The sequence below is a fragment of the Lathamus discolor genome, chromosome 11, assembly GCF_037157495.1.
Source record: "Lathamus discolor isolate bLatDis1 chromosome 11, bLatDis1.hap1, whole genome shotgun sequence".
In the NCBI taxonomy this organism is placed as follows: domain Eukaryota; kingdom Metazoa; phylum Chordata; class Aves; order Psittaciformes; family Psittacidae; genus Lathamus; species Lathamus discolor.
In genome coordinates, this window is record NC_088894.1 from 2,471,634 (window position 1) to 2,486,331 (window position 14,698).

A 14,698-nucleotide genomic window follows, 5' to 3' on the forward strand; every position below is an offset into this window, starting at 1 on the left:
GTTGGTCCCTGAAGAATCCTTATGGGCTTTGGAGACCTTCTGGCCACACCTTTTATCAGCTAACACCATCCATCTGTGGCACTGTGCTGGCCTTTCCTGTGACCTATCTTCTGTGTGACCTTGCTTTTGCCCCACCACTAATCTGTGGAGTCAGTTCTGGCCCCTCAGCTATTTAACCCTTTAGGATTGTAGATGTGATTTTTCTTGCACCACAATGGAAGTGGGAAACCAGCTGTGCCAGCAGCTCCTGCTGCCACAGAGATGTCCATAAGCAAGGGAGGCAGGTGGGCACTTTTAACTAATGAGTTTTGCCGGAACATTTGGGTCACTCATTGCAAACAGGGGCTGGGGGATCATTTGGAACACTTGGGTGTGATGCTGGGTGCCTTATGCAGGTGGGACCACTCAAGTTTAGTGATTCAGTCAGGTTTATAAAGCCAGTAAGAGGAGGTATGGTTTCTCTTCTGTGATCCTTGAACCTCCATGTCTTTGTGCTCATGAAACCAGAAGGTAACAGCTCTATCTTTGATTCTTTTTACCTTAAGCTCTTCTCTTTAGAGGAATTGCTGGTTGGATTTGCTTTCTAGGCACTGGTGTAGCCAAAACATGGACTGAATATTGGGATTAGTTTGGCTACTTGAAAAACTGCTATCCTAGATAATAGAGAGTGTATCTGCACGTTGGGGATTAGGCCCTGGTGCTGCTTTGCTCAGATTAAAAGCCCTGTTTCTCTTCCTGTCAAACACTGTAAGGAAAGAACTTCATCTCAGTAAACCATCCAGTTTAAGTATTTGAACACTAAGTGGAAGTTTCTGGTGATCAAAGTAATTTCCTTGAATAATGTATTCATACATAAACCTGAAAGAAATGTCATAATTGCAATAAGGTGTCTCTGGGGAGTTTGGTTATCATGATATAATCACATCTCTGGAGAGGGAGAGGCACGAGGCATAGCCTTGTGCTTAATAACACCCCAAGGGTGTGATTATCTTATAGCAATCGCACCCTCATTGTGCCGTGTGGCCTGAAGAGCTGCAACAGGGATAGGAAGCCACAAAATGTTTGTGGAGGCAACAAAACCAGGAAAACCTTGGGTATTTGGACACCAATTTGTGCACTTTTAGAGGGAAAAGAAAAAAAGCTGGGAGCAGCATGGTAAACAGCAGAGAGTGAAGCTGTTTTCCTTGCAGAGCAAGAAAGAATGGGATGCAGTGTCTATCCTCAGCCATCTGCTATGCCTTGTCCTGCCTTTCTCCTTCTAGTTATTTATCTAGGTCCCAATCCACCAAGTGGAATTAACGTGGTAGGGCTCGTGGTGATGCTGCTCGAAGCTGGTGGTGCTTTGGCAAACCACCACGTACCTGGGCTTGGGATGCTGATTGCTGCCTTCTATGGAGAAAAGGATAAGGGATGGAGAATGGGGAGCTCTGCACAAGCCTCCTCTCTTCCCCCCAAATCCTTCTGCTCCAGGGCAGTGGGAGAAGGGAGGGCATAAGGCTGGTGCCTTGGTGGGATGCTGTGATAAATGCTAGCTGTGATGTTTGTGTAGGAGGCTTGGGACCTCGCTCCTCAGTGTGGATCTGTCAGTGTGTCTGTAAGTTGGATATAGAGGAGAGGCTTCCTTGCAACAGCTTGTATGGCTTCAAGATGCATTACCTCCTATGCAGCCTCTCCACTGGCTTCCATGGGGATGTGATGGGATGGAAGGATGTCAACAGGGTGTTCTCCCCTCGCCCTGCTGCTGTTGCTGCCTGTCTGCAGATGCAGAGCATGTTACAAGGCCTTCAGACAGTATTATCAAGGCTGTTGTTGAAAAATGGGACAATTTGGTGCAATAGGAAAAGTTCACTGAGGTTTGGTTGGTTGTAAGCATAAGGACAAGGGGAAAGAGTAATGAATTCCCAGCCCTCTTGCTTTGGAGGGAGTCTACTCATGCTGCTTTTAGAGGTGATTTCTGAGATCCACTCCCACATTTTCTCCTAAAATGAAGCCCTGAAGGTGTGCTGTGCTTGTCAGGAAAAGGAATGGTCAGAAATGTAAAATACTTAGGGTTTATAGTAGATATTTCCTTTAATTCTTAGGCACAACCCACCTAAAATATAACCATATGTGCCCATGCCGTAGAATCTGATTGGAGGCATCTACTATTCATAAGGGAGAGTCAACATCTTGCTTCTCTAAGTCTTTCTTTGTCCCTCTAATTGAAAAGAGCCACAATTTGACTCTCACTTGATAATGTAGCAATAAAGCAGTTACCCAGAAAATGGGGTTTATAGCTCTTCGCCTTGCTCTCCCTGCCTAGCTCAATAAGCATAACCTTTGTGTGCAAAAAAGAGGCACCTCCTATATTCACAGGATGCTGCAGGAGATGTATCACCTTTACAGCTGTTAACCCCCCCCCCCAAACGGCTTAAATCTATTGTGTGTTCCCTAAGGTTTGCAAATTCAGACTTCTCTGGGAGAGAAATCATGAGTTTACTTTAACTGAAAGCTTAAATGGGTATGTAGGTACAGAGAGAAAAAGATACTTCATTGTGTGCTTTGTGGCTTGCAGATGTGGGGAGGAAGGAGGAGAAGGGCCCGAATTCCAGCAGTGCCACAGTGCAGCATTTCTGGGCCGTTTCTGATTGTGGCCTTGTAAGGGGTTGTAACAAAATTGTTTTCTGTGGCACGATGTGTCCCGTCAGTGCTTTACTCTGATTTTAATGGCTGTGGAAAGCAAGGGAGGATTTTTGGTAGCTAATAAAGCACCTTGAATCACCTGGGGTGGCAGGTTTGTGGTTTTAAAGTGACACTGAAAGCTGCTGGTGCTGGGTGTGCTTGGGATCAGTCAGTGCTTTGAGCACTTGATTCAGTAGATAAGGGCTGCCTGTTTCCCTAGCTCCACACTTCATCCTGCTCTGTGACTGGGAACTCTGGGAATTTATCAGGCACTTCTGCTTCATCTGTGAGGTTTTCCACATATCTCAAAGGGCTGATGAAAGGTTGATGATGGGCTCGGTAGGACTTTGCTGTCAGGTATCAGATCAGACTTTGAGTGATGGGCAGAAAAGGTGTTTCACTTCTAAGTGGTTACTTCTGCATTTTGGGTACTGTGGGAGCCTTTTAATTTGGCTTTGGGAAAAACAATCCATAAAGAAACCTAGTGCAAAATCCTGGAGAGAGAGGAGAACAAACCAAAGCAAACTGGAGAGGTTGGGTGCTTATTGCCTAGTCAGCTTATTAGTTTTCTTCTATGATGGTTTTGGAATGGGAAAGCCCCAAGGTAGCATGCTTTATGTTTTTATAAAGTCTGGGCAATTTCCACAAATTGGAAAATCATTTTCAGCTTTCAGAACATGTCAGGATGATGAAATGAGTAAATTCTGTCTATTTTTGATGACATTTACTCATTCTTGCACATGGTAGGCTTATTTTTGTTTACTGTTAGATGATGTCCGTGAGTTCTGAAATGGGCTGTTCATTGTTAATATAACAGTGTGTATTTGATCTGAGGGGGAAAACATATCAGTGTGGATCCAGCACACAGGAAAGCGAGGGAAGGGCTGGGCATGCTGACCACTCTTGACAATGTCTCTTTAAGAAAGCTCTGTACTCTCTTGCAATGTTAAAGTTGCTAAGGTAACTGTGCATGTTTTTAGAGCACAGCAAAGTAAATAGGTACATGACCTGTATAAATTCTCAGTGCATAAATTACTAGAGCCCTCAAGCTAGAGTAACTTATACACTTCCTTATTTCCAAATGACTTTTTAGCTTCTCTGCATGTCTAATGCATGAGAATTTGATGTGCTCTGTTCATGCTGCGAAGCATTCATAACAAAACCTGGGGCGCTGCTTTCTCCTATGGTTAGGGTGCAAAGAGGAGCCAGTCTGGCTTAATGGGTTGTGATGGACCCTCAAGGAGAGGAGCAGTGGCTCAGTGGTCTTTGAACCCCAGCAAGTCTTGCCAGCTCATATCTGTGTGGAAGGGTCTTTGTGCTTAGCAGGCAAAGAAGTTGGGGCTCTCCCTGGAAACCTGTATCTTCTGCTGACAGCTTTGCTTGATCATGCACCTGGGTGCCAATCCAGGAGTAGTTTGAAATAGGCTGTGGGTTCAGAAATGATAAGTCCAAGGTATCTTAGAAAGCCCTACAGCATGTGTACAGGTCTAGTCTGTGTCACTCACAGTAGCATCGTTCAATGGCAGCTCTGCACGGTACCTCTTGTGTACTCCTTGGGTTGCAAGAGACCAGACTCTCTTAGAAAAACTGAAGCTGAACAGCTTCTGCTTTGATGCCAAATTCTACAGCCTGCATCCTTGTCTTTTGTCCTCTTTCGCTATTGTATTTTTGCAGCATCCCTGAATGCAGACTTGCTGGAGGGGATAACGCAGCGCAGTTAATTTTATGCCTGTGCACACTGTTGCTGTGTCTGCACACAAACTGGATGCGTGGCTTCAGAGTGGTGCTGAATGTCTGGGTCCTGCTGTCATATGATAAAAGGTGTCCTGCTCCTGTTGGAGGTTTCTTGTACAGAAATACGTCCATATACACAGTGTAACACGTGCAAAGTGATTTTTCAAGCTGTGTTAGGCCTGCTGCACATATGCTGCAGAAATAGCTTGACCACTTGGAGCAAACCTGAATGTGCTGAGATCTGTGTGCACAGGGGCCACCTGCCTAGGATTTCTGGGTGCCCATGGGGACAAAATCATCATCCATCCAGACAAAATGTTCCAGAGATAGCATGCAATGGGGGCATAGCCTTAGTTTGGTGGGACTTACTGCTGATTTCAATTAGAAGATGATATCTGATTGATATTATCTTATTTCTAGAAATATCTGCTTGCTAACATCAGACTACCCACATGTGCCTACCAACATCCAGAGCGGAGCTCTGTGGTGAGGTCATGGACCACTGCGGGGAATGAGGGACTGGCAGTGCTAGTTCCATGGGCTCCTTGTCAACAATACCATCTGCTGGATGGATCACTGCTTGGAAAGGGGTGGGAGGACGTGGCATCTGACCATGACGTGCAAGACTTATTTTCATACTTACCTGTGAATACAGAAGGTCCTTTGCATAAAGAAATGCTTTGGCAAGGTGGCAGCTTAACCCCCCCCCCCCCCACACCTTGTTCGTTTCAATGATTATCAGTTACTAGGGGTCTGTCTGGGATTACTTAGATCTCCAAAGTGGAATCAGCTTGTGCTAAAACAGTCTCAGGGGATGGCAGGTTGGAGAAATAATTTAACTTGCTTTTTTCCTTTGGTTCCTGAGTCCTTTCTTCTTTCCCAACCAAAGAAACATCTCTGGAGACTTCTCATATGGCGTAGGAGGATGTGAGCAGGCTGGCGCTGATGGACCTAAGCGGTGCCTGAAGGCAGGGAGCTTGGAAGGGCAGCTCCTTCCCAAGCACCAGGACTCAATGTATGGGCAGGTTCACTCTTGCCAATGACACAAAAGGTCCCAAATTAGGTCTTTCACCCTCAGGCTGCTGGTTCTTTCTTACATATCGTGGCTTTAGAATGACCACAGGCTGGGAAGATATGAGTTGAGAGCACATCCCTGCAGAGAAACGGGGAGCTAAGTTTAGGCTAGATATCTGAGGAGAGACCATTTCAGGAACAGGAAATTGAAGGAACTGCTGTGGGGAGAATGCTGATGCCACAACTGGAAACTGATTTGGTGTTTGCTCACATTGTGCATTGTCTTATTTTTAAGACAGAAGGAAGTTGATGTGCGAAAGTCCCATCTGCTCTAGCGGGGATGGAGCTGGTAAGTTCTGGTCCAATTATGCTGAGCCTCAGTGGAAGCTATTGGAGAAGTTATGCAGAGATTTTTTTTCAACAGGAGGTGGGAACACTCCTTCCCTCAGCTTCAAAGGAGAGCTGCTGTCTTATGACTCCTGCTGCAATGTAAAGTTACTTCATTTCTTCAGGGCAGGAGCCTTGCGACCAGATTCCTTTAAATCAAGCAAGAAAACTCATCAGTTGATGTGTTGCTTTCTCCCCAAGCCCTGTAGGCTGCTTTCTGGTCCCATGGGGACCATCCGTGGGTCTCCCATCCATGGTGGGTGATGGAGACGGGTCAGTGCATGTGGATGGGGAGGGTGTGCGGCTTATTTGTTCTTCTCTTTACATGGTGCACTATTTTCAGGAGGAGATGGACTGCGCTGGCGCAGGGCCAGAGGCAGCCCTGTCCTTGCCAGGAAGCCAGATGCATGGTCACATTGCCTGGCTCTCCCTGGCAAGGCTGGGAAAGCTTCAGCAGGTGTGATCAAACAGCATGCGGGAGCCGCAGGTTCGGAGCAGGCTGCCTCCGAGGTACCGCTAGCTCTGTCTTCACGCCGCGAAAGCCCCTGCACAGCAAATGTCACTGCATTAAAGGCAGAAAAAGCCCTTGGAGAGGGTGTCTGTCCTCCCCGATGAGCCTGGTGCATCCTCCATTGGGCTTGCTGAGCTATGGCTTTAGAGCAAGGAGCAGCAGCAGGAGGAAAAGGCTCTTTTTCCCCTGTCCTCCTCCCCTGCAAAGCCTTCCACCTCCTCAGCAATGCTGCGGAGAGAGAGCAGAGACTCACAGTCAGCAGCCTGCAGTGACAGATGGCAGGTCATAAGCCCTCTCGCTAATCTAACACTGCAAAAGAAAATAGGGCTGGGGGTGATTCAGCTGCTAGGCCTCAAAGCGAGGGGATGATGGGATAGCATGCTCCTCTGACATGTCCTTGAAGGATGCTGCATCCCAGAGGACCGCGGGAACAAAAGTAAAGTGGCGATGAAGCAAAAAATCTGTTTGCAGAATAAGGCAAGTTTTTGCTAAAAATGGATAATGTGCTCAGAGTCATTCTGAGTAATTGGATTTCTATTAGTAAGATGCAAATATTACTAATAGAATTCTCTAGCAGGAATAATTTGTGCTCTGGATCTGAAGCAACCCAGGCATCGTCGTCTTCCCATCCTTAATTGTCCACTGACCAGAGCTGTCTGCACCCTGAGCGTATTTATCTATCAAGCTGTCTCTTTGTATATGGGGATCTGAAAGCAAGCTGAATCCATTTAATTCAGCAGAGCATTCTGGAAACATTCATGTGGCAAGAGGAATTTCTTGGCATTTATAAGCTGCGACTTGCATTTAAAGCTAATATGGGTGGTTTTTTTTTTTTCCCCAAGGAAGAATACAGGCTGCATCCCAAGCTGCCTGCTCCTGCTGGCAAACACCCATCTTGCTGAAGTGGCAAAGCTTGTGACACTGTGTTGGAGACCAACGTCAGAGACTGTTGGTTGCCTCCATCCTACCATGAAATGGGTTTAAGGCTGGGAGATGGGAGTTACTGATTCACAGGAAAAGCCTTGCAGGGGGCAGGGAGGATGTTAATGCTACAGATGCTTCTGGGGCGGATGGCCTTGTTGAAACTGCTGGGGCTCTTTGCTTTGTGAGGCCACACATTAAGGAGAGGACAAATCAGACTTCTAAGTGTCTGGGAGTAGGGACTATGGGCCAGATTTGCAGCTATAAGGTGCCAAAGCTCTGCTGAAATGGATAGAACTACAGACGCTGTGGTCCCTCCTACTTAATGTGCTATACAAGATGTGTCCTGTTCGATGTCTGGCTGGCAGCTGTCAGGGCAGGTACCACTATCCCTGCTCAGTAACTGCTGATGTCACCCGAAATACAAATAAAAATCAGTTTCTTTAAAAAACTGATTCCTGAAGAGAGGATTTTAGGGATTTTTTTAATGTCTTTTCACTGGAATGAAGAAAAGTACCTGTATGTGATGTTCTTTGTGCTTTCTGAGGAGGAAAATGCCCCACTTGCTTTAAAAGAGCTTTTGCAAAAAGTGTTCTGGGGTTTTGCAAGCTACAATTCAATCATTTGTAAGTGGAATATTTCAGCTGTTGCTCCCAAACATCTTTTCAGTCTTGGAAAACATTTTAAAGTGGTAGGAAATGAGGAAGTTCTACAAAATCATTTTGCCGGAGGAGAAACTTGTGGGCTGGTATCAGGCTTGAGATCAATTCTGATGCTTAATGTAACAACAAGCTTGAATTAACAGAGTTCTGGTCGTTCCTGGCTGCTCTTGGCTTCCTTCTTGGAGGAGGGAGGGAAAAGAGACTTTAGAGAGAAGACACCTCCCATTTGCAGGCTTTTGTATCCTGGTATTGTTATAATAGGGAAAAAGGGATATACAGAAGGAAAACGTTCTTGTCACAGTGCATAGCTGGAACATAATAGAATATGATATTGCAATCAGGAACGTAACATTGGCTTTTCAAACCTGTAGGAATATTCCAAGTGCTGATGTGGCCCAAGTTGGTGCTGTTTCGAAGGTCTGCTCTGAAGTTTGTCCTCATGCAGTGGGCTTTACACAAAGAAATGATGCTTAAAAAATACCATGAAAGTAGGTGCTTCTATTCCAGTGATGCGGAAATGAATATAAAAGTTCACTTGAAGGTTTGGGATGAAACTCAAGCCAAATGGTGTTTGCGATGATTGCAAAGGCGATCCATCAGGATGTTGGATGGAGAGAAGAGATGGTTCCTTATTTGCTTTGTCCTTGAAGTTCAACTCTTTGGCAACTTCATATAGTCAAAACTAGAGGCAGGAGGTCACATGCCACATACCAGCTTCTCTATCTTTTGGGTGTGAAATGAGTGTTGTGACCAGGGACAAGTAACCATATGAGTGGAGGGGAAGGTCTGAGAGGGCACAGTGGCTTCTCCCAGCTCCAGGAACACTTGAGTTGTGCAACTCTATTTCACATCCAAGATCAATCCGTTCTAAGGATCCTGTACAACATCGCTAATGATCAGCTTATTGATCTGATGGGAAATGTCCATTTAAAGGTACAAAACCCCGAATGGATGGCTAAAGGTAATGATTCTTATGACTGCTTCTCGGAGCAGATTTAGCCTTTCTGAAGTCCAATATAAATCAACCTTTGCACCTGAGAGCTATAGAAATACAACCCTTTACTGCTCTGGCCTTTGCACTGTAGTTTGATATTGGCTGGAGACACCGTAGAAAAGGGTTTCACCAATTTTTCGTCTAGGCGGATGGCAGCAGTGATGGTTGAGGTGGGCATGGAGCAGTATTTTAGCTCATTAAAGACGTACTATGCAAGAAAGTACAATTTATAGGAATAAATGCCATCGAATGGCCCATTTTCTTAATGTTAGTGATGTGGAGCCTTTGGTTTATGTAACCAGGGTCTTGCTAAGAACCTGTTGTCCTGTTTGGAAGTCCTGGGAGAGTGAGCACAAACTATTCCCATCTGCTCAAAAGTCCAGAGGACTGGTTTCAGTCACAGCTTGTTCTTGGAAAATCGGGTGCCATTATCGCCACTGAAAACCTGACCCGGGAAAATAGGTGCGTATGCAGAAGGTAAATCTGTGTGCTTTGCCATGCCTGCTCTGCTGAATACTGAAACATATGGGATAAATACATAGGGGTTTAATGGAAAATAAAGCAAATATGGAAGGGAGATGAACCAAAAAGGTGTTAAACACAGGGTCCTGTATTCAGAGTCCTAGTGTAAGTGTAGCCAAGGCACTGGAGGTGAAAGAGTTGCTGGCTTCAGTTATGTGATGATAATAATAAGTGGAAGCAGTGGCAAAGCTGAAGAAAAGAGCTTGGACGAGGGAACTCTTGCTGTGTAAGTTGGTCTGTGTAATTCCCACAGCTCTCCTTATCTCCCTGTGCCTCTGGTTGGCATATCAGCCAGACAAAGAGCTTAACACAACTTGGCATAGTGACTGGGGAAATAGTTTAAATTTTCCAGCAACTGGAACAATTAAGTAAGCTTTCGAACGAGGGAGAATAGTTGTCCCCTTAGGATTCCTATCGCTGAAGGATAACATGTCCAGGCTTTGTCCAGCAAGAGATGTCACTTCATTTACAGAGATCTTCACAATGTTGAGGTATATTGGATATTGGTTATTACATAGGAAAGACTATCAGGAATCATCTCAGCTGGGCTAATTGTTCCCAGGTTCAGAGCTGATGGAATTTTAATTTCAGTAGTGGTGAAGTTTCCCAGAATTATAAGAGAGGATGAAAAAGGCACGGTTTTCAGAAGCACTAAGAATGTCCTGGATTCAGGGGATTTATTAAGACTTCAGTCAAATGCATCCCTGAATAAGACAGCTCCCTGAACTGGGACTTGCTGCTGTCAGCTACCCCTTTTGGGATGGAGATGGGATGGGAAACTAGTGTGTGCTCCAAGAGGTGACTGTCACAAGGGCTCGATTCCCAAGCAGTTGTGTTGACATCCCATTCTGCAGTGTTTGTTTTTATAGCTTGCAAAACCAACGTTGCCCTATTTTGTGTCACTCCTGATCTTTACGTTCTTTCTAGGGTGCTTCTCTTCCCTTCCATTTTTCTTTATTGAAACCACACTGAGGATGTCATTCCTTCACATCCTTTGGATGGGGAAGGGAGAAAAGGGGAAAGAGGTGGGGGGGGAAGCAACAAGATGACTCTGTGGTACTGTATAAATAGTTGCTTGATTATCATAAAAAAAATATTGCACTCTAAAGATGGTTAGGATCAAAACATACCAAAGAAAATGTAAAACAAAATTAAAATGAAGTCAGTATTCACATTGTCAGCAGTTATTTTGTCATTGCAAAGCATCTCCTCAAAGGAATATTGTGCAGCACAGCAGCAACCGAATGAAGCAAGCGGCTCCGGCGTTTACTTAAAAGGGAAGTGCAGGGACATCTTCAAACCATAGTAATGGATCCCTGGGGTTCCTCTAAAGTCTGATAGTGGCACTGACATTTCCTGTGAAGTTGGAGGCTGGCAGGTTGTGAGAACTTGCTGGTTTTTAACCACATCAAGCGTTGCTGTAGTTTGTTGAACGTATAAAATCACTTCTCCACCTCCTCCTTTAAAAAAAACATATCCAGATATCAATAAAGAACTCGAGAGAGGAAAACACTATAATTATAGCCAAAAAGCTGGCACAATGCCTGCTGTATAAACCCGTTATTTTGGTAGCTTAGAATTTGGTACTGGAATAATTCTCTGGGTGGAAACTTGGCAAACATGATCTCAGCCTGTGAGCTAATCTTTTCTTTTTTCCTCCTGTAATAACATTTTTTTTCCCCCCCTTCTCTACAGATTTAGCCATTTTAAAATTGTGCATCCTATTACCGAGATTGTGTATGCACAAATGACCTACGTTATGGGTCTCTGGGGTGATGTGAATGTAGACAAGAGATCTGCATGTTAGATTAAAACCCCTTCGCTGGAAAATTGGTACCCTGTAGATTCAAATACAATTAGCCTTGATCTGAACTGCTGCCACGGTGGGAACTGGCTATAGCTAAGGCTGTATGGGAGGACTGAGGCCAGGAGACCCTGGGCAGTGTTTGGGCATCAGGTTTGTGGTTTGCTGTGTGATGGGGAATGGTGCTGGTTCAACTCTTCCCTATTTCAGTCTCCTTGCAGCTATTTGTGGGCTAGAGCCCACTGGTCTTGAAGTAAATGCCTAAATACTTGCATAGATTTAAGGATCTGGGTCCTTTGTAAAATGGAGATTGCTCTATCTCCATAGCATTGTAAGAGGCTTCATGAGCCATACACAAATAACTGGCTTTATTGCTAGCTCTTATTTTTAAGAGCACTGAGGCACCCAAACACCTCTATGAAGCTGTAAAGAGCTCAGACAACGCAGGGCTCTAGGAACGATTCTCTATTTTGACCTACATCTTCAATTTTTACAGTGTGTTTGCATCCCAGGTTCTGGGAACTGTGTATGCTGTGGGAAGAGAGCAGGGCTTGGACTGAGTTTCTCATCAGCCTGCCATAAACACCTTTGTAAATGAACATAACAAGATCGAATCTATTCCCACCATTGTCGCTGCTACTCCCATAGCAGAGAGACTGTCCGATGTGTTGTCAGTACCTCAGTGGGAGCCCGGGGGGCAAAACTGGCCCAGTGGTGCTTCAAAACTGCAGTGTAATTAGTGCCACTTCCCTACAGCGGAGTGGCGGGGGGCTGCAGCCACCTTTGGGATCTCCTCAGCAGAAAAGTGGGATGTGCAGTTTGCTGATGTGCTCATTTCGGAGAAACCAGTCCCTTGATGAGGGATTTTGTCTGGGGTCTTGAGGGGGGGGAACCTGTGCTGTTGGAGTTGAAGCAGGCTGAGACTGGGGATGCTCTGTAGCCGCTTGTGCTTTGGCAGCAAACCTGCCTTTAGCTTTTAACCTTTCCACCTGCAGACACATAGGTTTTTCCTCCAGCCTATGCATGGGACTAACTTTGGAGTTTTTGCTCTTGCTTCCAAGGTGGTGCTGAATACATCTGCAAGAAGGAGGGTGCCTTGGTGAATAGGTGTGAGCAGCGCTGGTGCTGGCCATCAACCTTCGGTTTGTTGCCTTGTCCTGTATTAAAGCTAAGAGTGATTCAGGGTGAAGAACCTGACACTGACGGCATCTATCTGATCTGAAAGATGATGATTTTTAGGTAGTATTAATTACTATAACATTAGTGGAGTAAATGAACTCTTGGTGCTTTGCATTGTCCCTTTGTGGTAGTCACTTTTGAGTCTTGCTGAGTGCTAAAGGCAGTGCTCCATGTGCTTTGGTTATTGTGGATAAGACATAGCAGATCTTGAGGCAGGAACAGTGCCTTAAACAATTCACCTGTTTGAGTTCTGGCTGACAAAGGAGAAAAGCCTGCAAACGAAAGGACAATACTAAAGATGCCGGTGGCACGGGAGTTAGGAGCCAGATCCGAAGCTTGGATCCACCGAGCCTACAGAAAAGAGTTCCTTTGGGGGGACTTAGCATCAGGCCGACTCCTGTCTCCACCATGATGTGGACTAAAAAGCTGTTGACTTTGCGGATGCTGAAGTGATGAGGTACGGCATCGTGCGTCTATGGGGAGAGTAAATCCCAGTTCTGTGCCGCAGGGCCGGGACCGGCAGCCGTTCCCTCCAGGCTGCCATGTTACTTGCTTGAGTGGTGCTTGGGATACCAGTTGGTGGGAGAAGGAGAGGCGGCAATGAAGGGTGAGGAGAGATCGTGAAGGGAGAGCAATGGCGGCCGTGAGGGGAGATCATGAGAGGATAGGACAGGCAGCCATGAGGGGTGAGTAGAACTTGTGAGGGGACAAAGGGGTGGCCATGAGGTGTGAGGGGACAAGAGAGGTGGCCATGAGAGAAGATGATGAGGGGAGAGACGGGGCGGTCATGAGGTGTGAGGTGAGGTCTTGGGAGTAACGAGAGAGGCAGCCATGAGGGGTGAGGGGACAGGAGGAGCAACCCTGAGAGTTGAGGAGAGAGGGGTGGCCATGAGGGGACATCATGAGGGGACAGAGGGGCGGCCATGAGGGGAGATCATGAGGGGACAGAGGGGTGGCCATGAGGGTAAATCATGAGGGGACAGAGGGGTGGCCATGAGGGGAGATCATGAGGGGACAGAGGGGCGGCCATGAGGGGAGATCATGAGGGGACAGAGGGGCGGCCATGAGGGGAGATCATGAGGGGACAGAGGGGCGGCCATGAGGGGAGATCATGAGGGGACAGAGGGGCGGCCATGAGGGGAAATCACGAAGGGACAGAGGGGGGTGGCCATTAAGGTGAGGGAAGATCATGAGGTGAGAGCATGGGCAGCCATGAGGGGAGATCTTGAGGGGAGATGAGGGGTGGCCATGAGGGGTAGGGGCAGCAGCTGTGCAGTGTGGGGCCACTGTGAGGGGGCAGATGAGGGCTGGCTGTGACTGGCGACCATGAGGGGAGATGAGTTTGCCCTTAGTGACATGATTTAATGCTTGGTTTGGCAATCTCGGTGACGGTTGCGCTCGGTGATCTTAAAGGTCTTTTCCAACCTAGTTGACTCTATGGTTCCATGCTGGGCCAGTGCAGTCAGGTGCTTTCAGCAGGGTTCTTTGGCTCCGGACAAAGAAAGGAATGGGGCAAGTTTAGAAGAGGTTGTCTCGTGGGAGGCGGAAGATCTACAGTGATGGTTCATCTGTTCAGTGAGTGGGATGCTGCTCTGCCCAGTGCTGGAAACCCCAGTCACCATTTTGGTACAGAGCTGATAGGTTTGCACCAATTCTCAATGCGAGGCTTGGGAATGACAGCTTGAGAGGGCTTTGGTCCTTGAGAAACCACCCAAACCCTCCCTGTTGCGCTCCAGCTGTGACCAGCAACTGAGCCCTGAGTCCCAAGGCAGCAGCCAGTGAAAGGCATTTAAATATGAGGCTGATGAGCTTCCCTGGTGGTACCTGGGTGCAGTGTCCCTGCAAGTGCTCATGAGTCACATTAATCATGCAGTGTGCCCCAAAGACCTCATGCTCAAAATGAAGGGCTGAAAGGGAAGGGAACCCTTTGCTGCTTTCTTTTGCCTTGTCCCGAGTTTGCTTTTAACCTACGGAGAATTCCTGTTTGTGCTGCAAAATTTCTTGGGAATAGAGAAAAGAGTATTATGGCAACAAAACCAGATTACTAACTTTCCTCTGCAAACCCAATTCTGCCTTCAAGGAGGGGAAGGTGTTTTGGTGAGGTCTTGGTCCCTGAGAAAATGGATTTACATCCTTCATCCCTGCATAATCCTATGGAGAAGAAGGAAATAAAAGCCCCAACCCTCAAATATTTTATCTTGTTCTGCAGGACCCTAGCAGATCTCTCCCCAGGGACCATAAATTCTTGCCTGACTGTCACTGCTGCTCCTGAACTCTGATGTGGCTCATGGGGAGAGTGAGCTTTGTTC

General features: G+C 46.5%; 1 long non-coding RNA gene across 4 annotated transcripts in view; it reads left to right on the top strand.

Moving 5' to 3' along the window:
• The first annotated feature begins 436 nt into the window (after positions 1 to 436).
• LOC136020548 (uncharacterized) overlaps positions 437 to 14,698 on the top strand; it is a 75,202-nt gene continuing 60,940 nt past the window's right edge. For all 4 annotated transcript variants that reach the window (XR_010615404.1, XR_010615403.1, XR_010615402.1 and 1 more), the window contains exon 1: positions 437 to 510. This is a non-coding gene — a long non-coding RNA (uncharacterized LOC136020548). The remainder of the gene's footprint in view (positions 511 to 14,698) is intronic.